Source organism: Micrasema longulum, unplaced genomic scaffold (genome assembly GCF_059751315.1).
Source record: "Micrasema longulum isolate JH-2025_06_02 unplaced genomic scaffold, ASM5975131v1 h1tg000942l, whole genome shotgun sequence".
In the NCBI taxonomy this organism is placed as follows: domain Eukaryota; kingdom Metazoa; phylum Arthropoda; class Insecta; order Trichoptera; family Brachycentridae; genus Micrasema; species Micrasema longulum.
Genome location: NW_028278133.1, coordinates 642,376 through 655,933, shown reverse-complemented (window position 1 = coordinate 655,933; position 13,558 = coordinate 642,376). Strand labels below are relative to the sequence as shown.

The following is a 13,558-nucleotide window of genomic DNA, read 5'->3' as shown; positions in this document are numbered from 1 at the left end:
AATACTGCTGTCAAAATATATTGTTAAAGTCATCACTTGGAAAATGTATGGCCTTTCATGCGCCGCTTGAGTTTCATTGCTTTCACAAGGGATTGTCAATCTTCAAGGTTTATGAAATTTTTGGTATAATTAAATCGTCAATCCGCTCTGTCGGCTTCCAATTTCAACGATATTTTGAGTATATTCAAATGTATGTAAACAAGGCTAGATTCCACTTTCTAGTGAGTTATCAAGATTTAAGTTAATTGCAACAGAGAGGGAAAGGGTTTTTGAGAAGAGAATGTACAGGTCGAGACATTTACAGAGCTTAAGACCTGGCATAAACTCATTTCTCATTTCATTCATCCGTTGAATTTTTTTTTTTTTTGTGAAGTTAAGTTTATCGGCCTCGTGGTGTAATGGTCAGCGCGTTTGCCTACTATGCAAGAGGTCTCGGGTTCGATTCCCGACAAAGTTATTTATTTAATGGGTGTGTAAAATTATCGTAGGCAACTGAAATGACTCAAAATTAGACAGCGGAGAGACTATCACTCCCTCTCACTTCTGTTCAATGTACTTCATAGTCCTAACGCTCCTATATACCTGCGTGAAAATTTTCAACGCTTATCAGTTCATGGTTTACCTCTTCGTTCTCATTCTCAAGGCACTCTCTTAATACCCATACACAATTCCTCTTTCTTCTCTAATTCATATAGTGTCCATGCGGCTCGACTGTGGAATCATCTCCCATCCACCATCAAAGATGTTACTACATTATCTCTGTTTAAATCACGTCTGAAGAAACATCTTCTTTCTCTTCCTTAATCTCTCCTCATTTCCTTTTTCCTCTTTCCTCTTTTTTCCTTTTTCCCATTGAGTAATAGTTTTGATTTAAGGTAATTTATAAACAAATACGTTTATTTCTATTTTTACACATTTTTAACTTTTTAATCTTTTTTTTTTCTATTGAATATGTCCTGTAACTTGAATTATAAAAATAAAACTTTTATTTTATTGGTTGGTTGGAAGAAATTGCCATTTGGCAATAAGCCCGCTAATGTACAAATAACATTATGTACAAAAAGTTAAATAAATAAATAAAAGTTTTCACACTAGAATATTTCACAGTCCATGGAATTGAGCCTGAAACGTAAGACTGATCATCTTACCTTCATGTAACAAAAATGATAAAGATACGTTGTGATTGGTGCACCAATACAGCGTCCTATGCACCATTGGGTTCGGAAAGGGAATGGTGATGAAAAAGTTTAAACATTTCATCTACTAGACAACGCCTGAAAATACTTTTACTTTTTTTTAAATGTGGATGTCAAACATAGGCCAATTGGTAAATGTTGGCCAATTGGTACACGCTGTGTTAAGTGATAAGTTTAATTTAATATCACGTAAAATGTTATGTTGTACTGATCATCTTCGCTTTATGTAAATAAAAAGATCAAGGTATCTTACGACTGGAGTACTGATGTACTACCCTATTCATCATTTGGTGCATATGGAATGGTACTAATTGTTTTGTCAATCAACGCTAGTACAGATATCTTTCCCCTTAAATTTAATAATTCATACTTTAAAGACGTGACAGAAAATTATAAATTTATCCTCTCTTCTCCTAATAATTTATTTTTTAACTGAGTAAAATGTTAATGATTTCTTTTCCAGACAAAGTTTTTCTTTACTTTTGTAATTTTTCATAATTTTCATCATAATTTTGTACTTTAATTATATTTGTTTGTTTAGGCCTCTATTTTTTACTTTCTTGTTTTCCACATACTTACTCTCATTGAAAAACCTGAATACCGCCTTTCATTTTTTATTTATATATTTCTATAATACTAAAACATACATTTACACCATAGATTTCACATTGTATTCTAGATTTAGTATACCCACCCACGCCAAGTTAATAAAATGATAGATAAAAAGGATATATATTAAAATGTAAACAAAAAAATGTGAATAAATAATTTGAAATGCTGGTCGAAGTTATTCAGCATGTTCGCTTTGAAACCCAGAATATTTTAATTATATTTTTTGAAGCCCTGACTTGAAGTATTGCACTGCAACGCTGGTCATACGTTACACGCCTCTCAGCCAAAGTCTCAAATTACCGGGAGATATCGGATGTTATGGCCGCAGCCGAAATGCCGTAAATTATACGGACGGCTAACTTATACCATTAACCCCTTTACAACCATTGTGCAGTAAAAAGATGCGTCTAATTGTGTTACAAAAAATTATTATATTAAAGTACAGGACTACCACCACAAATAACCCCTTCCTACATTTATAAAAACATTTTACTTATATTTAAAGCAACAATTACAAATAAAAATCACCTAAATATAAGGAATAATTTGTACAACTGTGTAAAAAAATATTTTTTCTTTTCAAATGTCATGATATTGATAAGAAAAGATTGCATTCATTGTTTAAATTAACAAGTAGAACTTTAACTCAATGCTTCAATATCCTTAAGAGAAAGAAGTAGCTTTTTTCAAACGTGTAATTATGGATGAATTTAAGAAACTTATGACATGTCGTTCAAAAAAATGTTAAATTAAATTGTGGATTTTTTTTATTTATTCGCGCAAAGATACATATTACAAAAAAACGTATCCCTAACTTTATGAGGCCAAGAGCCATGTGTTGAGTTAGGATACAAAATAATATAAAGTGGAAGCATGCACACTATTGAAGAATACTACAGATTAAAATTATTACATAAACGTAAAATAAATATTTCGGCAGCACACTTAATAGTACTATATACAAATCTATGCAATGTTTTGCAACAGTCTCCTGCAATGCTCTTTTCCGTTAGACAAAATCCAAAGTTGTACACTTCTCCTGAAAATAGCTGTCGTTTTGGAAAACTTACTGTCTGCATCCAGGATATTGAACACTCTTGGGGCCACAAAAGAGAAATCTCTCTGAGCGAAAGTCATACGTGGTTTTTGTATCAAATCATTCAAATTACAGAAAACCCTTGTACGAGCATTCTGCTGGGATCTCTTCGTGTAACAGCATAACCAGAAACGTGTCAATGACTCTATTTAAAAAAAATGTCTAATATCCAGTGCTTTCGTAAACTGAAACAATGTCTCAGATCAGAAATTTGAGGGACATCGAAGCATTAATCTTAGAATTATTTTGGTACAATTATTAGGGGGTTGATTTTTAATGAAGTCGAGCAAAACAAAAGTATTTAAAAATTAACCAAACTAGGATGTTCCGTCTTTTTTCAGCCAATATCAAAAAACGTTTCTTTAGAATATTAGGTATTTATTTAGGTATTTTAATACCTATAATAAAATGCCGCATTGAAAAAAATACACATATTTCTACCATCTTTCAGTAAAAAATTAAAAAACACTTGTTGGTATAATATGTATGTATGTATGTATATGCGCATGGGTATATGTATGTGTGTTGTGTGTATATGTATGTATGTATGTATGTATGTATATGTTTATATTTTCTTTGTCTGTTCTTTCTATTAACTGTCAATTATTGTTATGTATTAAAATGTTATTAACAAGCTTAGAACGGGGTTTGTACCCTTGAGAACTGGGCAAAGTGTACAAAAATGTATAAATAAATAAGTTTAAAAAATGAAAACCATAAAAACATAATTATATTACATAGAATTATTAACTTATTTAACTTAAAGTAATTTCATAAGGTTATTGAAATCTGCAAACAGTTATTTTAATTAACTCAATTGAATTGTGAATTTACAAGTAAATATATTGTAAATGTTAATAAATAATTATTTCATAACTTTTCTTTAACCGGAATATAATTTTAATTAAAAAAGATTAACGGTATTACAGTGTATTCAGGCATACACCTGATGGTCTGTACTATACACAAATCAACTTATCGACTATCACAGTTATTACCTGCTATAAATGGTGTATGATAGAGAAATGAATTAAGATTATATTTTATTACCCTCGGATAGAGCAATAATAATTCCTAATCAACAGTCGGTAATAACTAAAACCCTCATTGCCATTATTCGATAGTCAATTTTACACCGGTTGCGGTTGTACAAATCCACATGATACGGTTAAATTAAGGTGGATTGATTTTGGTTATATTACCATAAGTTGCGTCCGTTTTTTTCAAATTTAAAAACGAGCATTATTTTTTTTTTAAAACTATTTATTTATTTATTTAGTTCTATGTAACATAGTCTAATATATATTTACAACACAATATTTACATCTTTACTTATTCTAACATTATTTATCACTATTATACACTTAATATCCTAATTTATAATTTTAACTGTTTCATATGTACATTTTCATTAATTATATTCACTATTTACACTATATACTACGTAATATTTTTCACATATATACTTTTTACATTTAATTTTAAATATATTTACATTAATTTCATTTTTTATGCTTTCTGGCATTTCTTCAAATAGATTTATTCCCTTGTACATAAGGCAGTTCTGGGACATTGCTTTTGATTTCTTTTCCAGTCTTATATTTTTAGATCCTCTTGTTGCATAGTTATGAAAGAACTCATTATTTTTTAGTTTATTTTGAAAATATCTCGGAACTATTCCTTTTAATTTTGTTTATTTCATTGGCAACATTGAATTTGATTCTTTGATCAATTGTCATGATATCTAGAAGTTGAATCATTTTCTTAACATTTGTTCGTCTCCCACATCTTAATATTATCCTCATCGCTTTGTTTTGTATTATTTGGAGTCTCTTTAGATCTAATTCATTACTTAAATATAAAATACTGGAGCAATATTTTTTTTTCAAAATAAAGGAGAATGTATGATTGACTTATGTGTTTTTTTTGTTGTGTCCTCTTGTTTTTTTCATCTTGAGATAAAGATCGATCCAAAAAAATCCCAGGCGATTATAATGGCTAGCCATAGACAAATCTCTTTTCAAAATTTTTCAACTTTTCCAACTTCTTCTTTTGACCAGTCAAGTTGACTGGAAGATATTTTTTTAAGAATAAGTCCGCCAAAGTAATTATTCTTCGTACGTGAAGTTTTAAAAAAATAAATTGACAAAACTTATGTTATCACCCTGTCGATGAAATAACAGCCTAAATCGAGCCTTAGCTTTTTTCAACTCTTACCTCCAACTTTACCTATCTTTAATCGTCATTTTCCATTTTGCAACTTGTAAAAGCTGTTCTGCACCTTTTTTTAGTACTTCTCTCACCTTTAGCTAGGTTTTACAATCCCCATTCTACATTCTGGATGTCGTCATGATTCTTCCGAGTATCCGCGCATTTGGCATTCTTCGTGCAAGCCCATTCCATTTCAAACCAAGCAGTCTTATACGAGTATGTATTGAAATACAAGGGGCTTTATAAATGCTATACGATTTGACATTCGAAATCAACCCACAATATAGATTTTCATGGTGTCGTGTGGATTTACACGATAGGTATGAAATTGACAGAAAAAAACCCGTCATTTATTACATTTCAAGCTGATGCATTTTAAGACCGAAATTTGATATATAGCATATATTTCAATTTAAATTTACCGACATATTTCTGAATAGAGAGAGGAAGAAAATTTCATTGAAAGTAATTTAACTAAGAATTATTTAAAAAAAAATAATATCCTTTTGTCCGCATCCACTGGTGCATAGAACATTATATTGATAAATCAAATGCAGATAAAGAGGAGCCGTCGAGTCGAAAACACCCGTTCAGGGTTCATGTTCTATTTCACACACATAAGTGTATTTTTCATCCGCCTAGACACATAATTGTTCAACATAAGATTTTTATTTTTTATGTAACAAAAATTGAACAAAATATTAATTAAAAATAGACATATAATTGATGGGTTCATCAAACTATAATAGAGTTTAAAGTGTAAAGTGATTATTAAAACTCACCAATGAAAGATCGGGAGTCTTGCAAATCTTTCCATTATATCTTTGATGAAATTTCGTATTAATATCTCAACAAATTGAAGCTTTTAAATAGAGTTTCACTAGTTAGTTCAATCAACAAGTAATAGAGTTTCCTTTTTTTTTATTGAACAAGTTTATTTTATTGAAAGTACCTGGAGAAAATCGAGAAGTTATTATATCATTTTATAATGAAAATTAAACGGTTTATTGTTTTAAGATATTCAATTATAATTTTTGATAACCTGTTTTTATATTCTTTATTCATTGTTTATTGAACGCACAATGAACCTATAAAGCAATAAGCTTTTATGCTTTAACAATAAAATAAAGAATTACAGCTACCAACTGTCGTATTTAACTATTTAATTGATTTTAATGGCCCAGTCTTGTCTTTCGGGGTGAGTTATTCGGCAAAACTGGTTTTAACAATGGTACAAACGATAGTTAAATTACAAGGAAAAATGGTTTTAATTTCATATCAAAGATAATTTTATCATAACGTTTTATGTTTCCTTATTTTTTAATTAACAGTAAAAGTGAACGTTTTTATGTTATTTTATTTTTGACCTATTAAACGCATAATACAATTTTTATAAGGCAACGTTTTTTAAATTTAAATACATGTTTTTTTGTCGATTTTTAATTTAAAAACACTATTATATATTTTTTCAACTTCAGTTAAAGATAGTAAATATTAGTATCTAATCACTTACCAACTTTTTATGTATACTGGTTTCGAAAAGTGCCTGTCTCTTCGTCAGGACATTCACTACTGTGCTCACTTCACATACATATTCGAAGGCGGTGGTGATTGCATCCCACTATAACTCCGCATGTAATTTATGTATTTTTTCGTTAATATTTACTATGCATACTGCGGTGAGAGAGAAAGTTTATTTTAGTATTTCAAGTTAGTGTAGTGAGTGTTCTGACGATGAGATGGGTAAGTTTCGAAACCGGTATACATAAAACAGTCGGTAAATAGTTAGTTATATACTAATACGAGGGTTGCTACTTAAGTTTTGAGGTAGACAAGATAATACAAATATTCATATTTGAAAATGGCTTCATCGTTTTTCAAAATATTCTCCTTGTAGATCAAAACACTTTTGCATGCGTTGGAACTAATTTGCCAAGCATTTTTTCCAGTCAGATTGAGGTACCTCCAAAACATGTGGTTTGAACGTATCAACCGCTTCTTCATGCGTCGAAAAGCGTTGACCTCGCAATTTATTTTTGATATGCGGGAATAAGGAAAAATCATTGGGTGCCAAATTAGGACTGTACAATGGATGACCCATCAATTGTCATCCATTGTACAGTGTTTTGAATGCTCAAAAATTCACTTGTTTGGGCTGATGTGTGACCGATTGCTTTGTCCTGGTGGAGAATGATTCGTCTTCTGCAATTGGTTTTTCTTATTTTTCCGAACACTTCTGGCAAACAAATGTTGGTGTACCATTCAAAATTGACCGTTCTACGTTGTTCTAATGGAACGGTGGCAACATGTCCAGTTATTCCGAAAATAGGGGACTATTTTCTTCGAAGTGCGTCATGCGCGAAAAACATTTGTTGGATTTGGCTCGTCTTGAAAGTCGATTGTTGTTTAATTTCGGGTTCATATGCATAGATCTATGATTCGTCGATTGATCTTATAGACGTCTTTTGAAGCACCGCGAATGAAATTTTTAGATACATAAAAAGTACACAAATACATACATAAAAAGTTTAGCATTGAAAAAAAAAAAAATGACTGAATAGCATACCAAACATTTAAAAATGTTTGAGGAACATTAATAATATAAATGTACGTAAAACTTTGAAATCAGCTTTTTTAACATCATCATCATCATTGCATGTTCAAAAAGAGTTTCCAGGGATTTCTATTGGCTACCAGGTCCTGTGTGCTTTTCCAAGTCAGGTTCGCATCCAGTAGTTTGGATATGGCATATTTTAAAAAGAACTGGGAGTGCTGTTAGGAGTAGCAGACGCCACATTTAACAGTATGAAGGCTGTCTAGAGATCGAATATTTACTCAGTGAAAACTTAATGGCGCCTATATAACGCCAGCATAACACTTATTCTCTTCTATGGATGCGAATCGTGGCACCTCACTAAGGCCCAAAACAGCAATATTCTGAGTTTTAAGAATAGGTGTCTCAGAAGAATCTTGGTAGTGTGGTAGTTTGACTGGACGTCCACTGCTGACTGTTTGTCGGCAGCTTATGTCAGAACTTCGGGACGCAAACCTGATTTGAGAGGACGCACATAGATAGAAATACATGGAGGGTCTTTGTGTATACCATACGCTCCAACTAGGGAGCGGCCATGGAATGATGATCATGATGATGAGTTTTGATATAAACTGCCAACAAATAGTGAGGAGCGGACGTCCTGGACGTTGTGAACCTGATGCCTTGTAAAATGTAAAGTAGGCAAACGTAGTTAAGGCTTTCAGGAGGCATCCGCAGTAGATGGTTCAGCAATCGCATCGCCTCCGCTTAGTGACAGTTGTCACTGGAGGTTTTTATAAAATGTTCCTAAAAAAAAAAAAAAAAATAATGATTAAAGTGGTTGTTTTATGTATGTTTTTAATTAACTTAGCTGGTGCAAGTAATTTAATTAGCCAGCATCTATTATGTAAATTGAATCGTCTCAGAATTACATAAGTGCTGATTTAGTAAAAGATGTTTAGTTACTTTGTACAGTAGGTAATCAACAACGCTGTCTGATTTGCATTGTAATTATTTTCGCAGTTTAAATTGATAAAATTTTAATAGCATATTCATTTATTAATTTCTCTTTTGTAAGGCGTGTATAAACGATAGTTATATCACTAATAATAATTCATTCTTCGCAGTTATTAATTTAACAAAGCGACTCAACAGTAGCCAGACAGGGTACTATATCACAGAAGACGTGAGGGAAACGACTTTTCAAGACCCGTTACAAGTTGGTTTATTATACTGCAAAAACAACTTACTAGAGCAATTAGTATAGAGACTTAGAGAGGAAAATAATAAAAAATTCTGACTAAAACATGTGTAATATTGAGCAATAATTATCGGACATTCTTCTTCTTCTAATCTTTTTTCCACATCTGCTCCTAAGTAGAGCATGTGGACATCTCCAGTTGCTTACGGGAGACCCTATCGCCAGCCAGCATTTTCGCCTCTTCCCACGTCAATCCAGCGCCACTTAATTCCGCCGAATAAAGTCTAAAGATCGTCATTAACGGCCTTCCAGGACGGCGTGAGCCCGCAGGTTTAAGGAAGAGGCAACTTGGATTTAGGTTCTCTTGAGGCATGCGCAGCACGTGTCCAATCGAGGTTCACCGCCACATCCTCAAGACGCTCGTTATAGGAGGCTGCTGCGTCCGTTCTCGGACTTCAATGTTAGTTATAAAATTGAACCACCTTATACCTAATATTCTTCTCAAGCACTTACCCTCAAAACTCAGAAGTGTGGTGTTTTGAGTTTTGGTAAGGCGCCAAGATTCGCACCCATATAGGAGTACTGGCATTATCCAAGAGTTGAATAATCGGCATTTCGTATTGACCGAGTAAAGACTCGTTCCAGACATTACCGATATGATTTGACCGACTGCCAATTTGTTTTTATAAAAATCAGTATCGCATCTCTATCCGCACCCGATGGTGCATAGGGCCCAGCATAGGTACACGAGATGGAGCGTATCTCAATCATCTGTTCCATGGAGGTAACGTGATTGGTCTTACGCTTCGGTGCCTGTCCGGAGACTGAAATTTTGCAGTGTTAAACCACCTTTAAAACCCTATCAGAAATCCAATCCGGATTTTCAAATTCTCTATTATACCTTCATAAAGGAGCACGTATAGCTCCGCAACTGGTCGGTTATTAAATAAGTGGTTACAAACAAAAGACTTAACTTATGAACCTGGCATAAAGTTACGCCTAGGAATAGTGATAAAATAAGGATCGGAATATCATCCTTATTCTATCACTATAATAATGATGGTATTCCCATCCAAATTTTACTAAGTAAGGCTTTTTGTTTGTAAACACTTATAAACCTGTCCTAAAGTTACGCCCAGGCATAGTGGTAGAATATGGATGGAAATTCTATCACTATAATAAGGATGATATTTCCATTTTATTTTATCACTATACCTTGGCGTAACTTTATACCAGGTTTATAAGTAAGCCCCAAAGTGTTTTTACATTAATTTGAATTACTTATGTTTAAATTTACACATGGGTTTGAATTCAAATTAACTCTAGTTACATATAGTTTTTTTGGATAATATTAACACATTGCCAGATAATCATCCTTATGTAATGGGGACGTTCAGCCCTATGGAAAATTGGACATAAAAAAAATATTTTTACAAATATAAAAATAAGAGCATTCAATTGAACGGCAAAGTTTATTGAAAATGAGCTAAAAATTTCAAAAATGATTTTAATAAAAACAAACTACCATGCACGACGTCACTAGTTCTTCCAAGAAATATGTGATAGAATTTCAATCAAGTAACCAATCAGTAAAACACATCGAAAAGAAGGGAAAGGTAACTTTCGAAAGTCACACATTAGGAAATTTTTACAATTCAAAATTTTTAAATTTTTTCAAAATCACAGCGGTGATTATACGATACATAATTATTTTTTTTAAACTCGACTTCGTTAAATAGTATAGTTTCAAATTTAAAAAACCACTGGACTTCCTCATTAGTAATGTTTAAAAACATGACTATTGTGAATTAAATCAATTACGTAAAATGAATCTAGGGCGAGTGAGTATTAATTACATTCAATATTCAGAACAATAATAGATTCTAGAATGTTCCGAACGGCATTGAAGTGGCAGTTAGCTAATTAAATCAAATACAAATGTTTTGAGTAATACTATAAATATTCATAGATTTCTTTAATCTGTTGTTTCAGAAATTATACGCCATAAATCTGGCTTTATCTAGCGTAATTAAGAGAATTTATTAAGTGTTAACAATTTATGAAATCCAGCTTCAAAAAATCACCGAAATAAAGGAAACCGCGCTAATCTCGTTAGTAAAAAATGTTACGCTAAGTGATTTATTGGTTATGATTTGCAAAATTAAAGTTTTATTGTTGAGTTTTCAAATTATATTTGCTTGTTTAAAAAAATACTTATTCGACATCTTTATCGCTTACAAGCCGACGGTAAAATTAATTAAGATTATTTGAATAAAGTTGATATTTATGGTAGTTTAATGTTTTTCTCTCTGTTGTAGTTTAAACATGCTCTCTATGTTCCCAATTGGATATAGAATATAGTTCTGTGTGAAATAGAACTCGGACCCTGGACGAGTATTTTGCGATTCGATAAAAAAAGGTTAAAATAAAAATAAATATAAATATCAGGTAAAAATCCCGAATAAAAAAATCGTGTGGAGATGAGTCCGCCTTATTGCGAAGTAGTTGGCGCGTTCGTCTACCATTTTTAAGGTCCTAAGTGCGGTTTCTAGCAGAGGGGAGTAACAATTTTAAATGTTGTTTAAACTACAATATTTCATTTTTTTTGTAACATATAATCAAAACACGCTGTATTTGGTATATGCACTACTGGATGCGGAAAAGAGAAGCTGATACACCTGTATTTTCAGTTTAATAAAATAAATATAGGCAAATTACAAAAAAATAAATTAGAATAACCCTGCAATAATAAATACATGGATACATATTCAAAAGTATTAACAATTCAAATTAACATCCATTTGGCAATTCTCGATCTAAGTACAGTCAATTTTTTTGCTGCGAACTGTAGCTAACTTAATACCCAATAGTCATATAATGGCTTTCCCACGTTTGTGCTCCTCTATAACTTCGCGCATAATTACTTTGAGACCATTGAAATTTGTGAGAAAAAATTTAACGAATCTTGACGTCACAACGACCTAGGCCAAACACGTCGCGTTTTTCTACGAACGTATTTTTATTGAATTTCTTTTTTACATTTACGTATGAAAACATTTCTCCGCAATACCCATATTGATTTTGTAAATAATTGAAAACCATTAATTATTCTAAATACATTTTAATCGGTATTCGTAGTATGAGATATTTCCTCATTAATCGCTTCCTTTTTGGCGCAGTGTTTACCGGACAAGCACAAGCGATTGGTTGAGTGTACAGTGTACAGTCTGAAAATACGGTGTTTTTTCCTTACACATTTACGACTTACCTTTTATTGAGCATAATTACAGTCTCGCATTATAAATAAAATACAAATGTAGCAGGACTGGTGTAATAAATAAAACTGGTTAATTACAGCTGCTGTTTACTAGTGTTAGTGAGTGTTGTTATTGGGTACTTTACAATACCGTACGTTATTATTCAGTTAGTTGGTTGATTGTATGGTGAAACCCAGGGGCTCTCAAATATTTCCAAACATCACACGATTGCAGTTTAAACAGTTCATAAAACTCGTATTTCACTTCCATCCAACTCAGGACTAGAGATGCAAGGCGGTAAAATTACCGCGGTATTTTACGGGAATTTTACCAGATTTTGGTAAAATACGGTATTTTTCGGTAAGAAACGAATTTGACGTACTAATTTTTATTTTTCAAAGATATTGCAAATACGAGTAGCTTTGTTTTAGGACACTTTACATGACTGCAAAAACCAGGTTTAGATCCATCGGGTGGTTGTCGAGATTTATTAGAAGTACGGGACGTTCAAGGTCATTCGGTATGTACTTTTTTCACTTTTTTTTATCAAAAGGGTTATTATGATTTGAAACTTAATAGGATCGGTGGACATAGGGTCCTTAGTAAATGATTTTGAAAAAATGGTGCTTTAAATCAGTTTTTTGTGTATAATTACGTCCCTGAAGGTTTTATAGAAAAAAAAAAAACAAAAGCCTGAGAAAATAAAATTTACTTAAAAATCGTAATTTTTTTTTTTTGTAGGATCAATATTTTCCAAGATACACGTTTGAACATCAAATACATTTTATCAAAATAGCGGAAAAGCGCTATTAGCACTAACTTTTTACTAATTATTTGATAGTTAACCTACCAAAAGTCATCATCATCATCATCATTCCATGTCCACTACCTAATTGGAGCATATGGTGTTCACAAAGATCCTCCAGGCATCTCGGTCGGATGCCAGCTCCTGTGTATCCGACCGAGATTAAAATTACGTAATTTTACATCTATACTCATGACCTCCAGAATTGTTGGAAAAAGCGCCAACCTCTGCAGAATGAAGCGGACTTATCTCCACTCGATTCCTATTTCATACACAGAACTGTATTCTTCATTCGCATAAAAACATGAAACGAAATACATATTTTTTAATTAATATGTGCACTCTAAATATGTTGCAACAGAGAGAAAAAACATTTTTGAGAAGGGGATTTGGAAGTCTAGGCATTTACAGGGCTTATGACCTGTCGTTGGCTGGTTTCAGTGGCCTTTTGCACACTGTGTAATATTCACTTATATGCCCATGTTTAAACATCCTATTATCCCGAACTCTTCCATCTGTTGACTTGAGTAAAGTAAAAGAGCGGAAATCTTTATCATGTGGGTGAGATTCATCCGGCTGGACCAATTCACCTACTAGGCAACGCCTGAAAACAATTCTCCAATTTTTAAACTTCTTCTTTTGCCAGT

The 13,558-nt window shown here is 32.3% G+C and overlaps 1 non-coding gene across 1 annotated transcript; it reads left to right on the top strand.

Annotated features, from left to right (window-relative positions):
* Positions 1–384: 384 nt before the first annotated feature.
* TRNAS-ACU (transfer RNA serine (anticodon ACU)) lies at positions 385–457 on the top strand. Its single transcript has one exon. It is a non-coding gene; the product is annotated as a tRNA-Ser (tRNA).
* The last annotated feature ends 13,101 nt before the right edge of the window (positions 458–13,558 follow it).